We start from the raw sequence: 1,109 nt of genomic DNA, 5'->3' as shown, positions 1-1,109 counted from the left end.
TAGCACCTCTCGATATTTGTAACATGCTCCGATCATTATTGGAACTGTTGATCCATTTGCTAACTTGAGCTGACTATTAGTCGTGCACTGATCAATCGTGGAAAGGGCACTTCCTTCTTGTATTTTAATTTGACAAGTAGACTTGATTCTCTTTCTTCTGGTAGCAGCATCCATAGTGTCAGTCACTCTTTTCTTGTTTCTTAACAGCACTGTCTTTGTAAATAGCTCCAGCTGCTTTATGTTGAGGTTTCTGCTGTTGCTTGCTGGTAATGGACTTGCACTCCTTTGTAATGTGTCTCATTTTATAACAAACATATCATCTCTTCTCCTTTCTGTCTATTAACCTCCTGTCACCTTTGGTAGACTCCTGCTTCTGGTCAGCCATCACTGGTTTCGAATCTAACTGGATATTCTTGGACTTACCAGTTATACTCCCTCCATCGCCTTCCGTATACTGCTCTGCCAGCTTGATCATCTCTTTCACATCTTTTGGTGATCTCTCCTTTAGGAACAGTGACATGTCACTTGAACACTTGATCATGAACTGTTCACGTACTAATAGGTATGTCAGTCTCTCAGAATTATTATCACATTTGGCCACGTCAGTCCATCATGTGAAGTATCACTAAAGACGTGCCGCAAACTGAAATACGGTTCCTCCAGTGTTGGGTTTGACTTCTCTGAAAACCTTCTTCAGTAAGTTCATATCATTTCAGTAAAGCCATTTTTCACTTGTCATAGTATATGGCATCTTCTGACGTCAGGCTTGCATATACTTGTTGGCATTTTCCTGTGAGAAGTGGGCTGAGACAGACTGCCCAGTCACCTTTGTCCCAGTTCTGACTTTTGGCAAATCTTTCATATCTCTCCAGGAAAGCATCCATGTTGTCTTTCTGTTCATCAAATTTGGGCACCTCGGGTTGGCTGGCTCTGACTCCATTGTCATTCTTGGGTCCTTCTTCCTTCGGTTGGGTGAGCTTTGTAATCTCAGTTTGTGCTCTTATTCTCTCTATTTCTAGTCTCCCTCCTCTCTCTTTTTTTCCCAATTTGTGCTCTTATTCTCTCTCTCTCTATTTTCAATCTTTCTTCCTCTCTTCTCTGTTGCCACT

The sequence above is a fragment of the Limulus polyphemus genome, unplaced genomic scaffold, assembly GCF_000517525.1.
Source record: "Limulus polyphemus unplaced genomic scaffold, Limulus_polyphemus-2.1.2 Scaffold551, whole genome shotgun sequence".
Classification (NCBI taxonomy): domain Eukaryota; kingdom Metazoa; phylum Arthropoda; class Merostomata; order Xiphosura; family Limulidae; genus Limulus; species Limulus polyphemus.
This window is presented reverse-complemented; position numbering follows the sequence as displayed.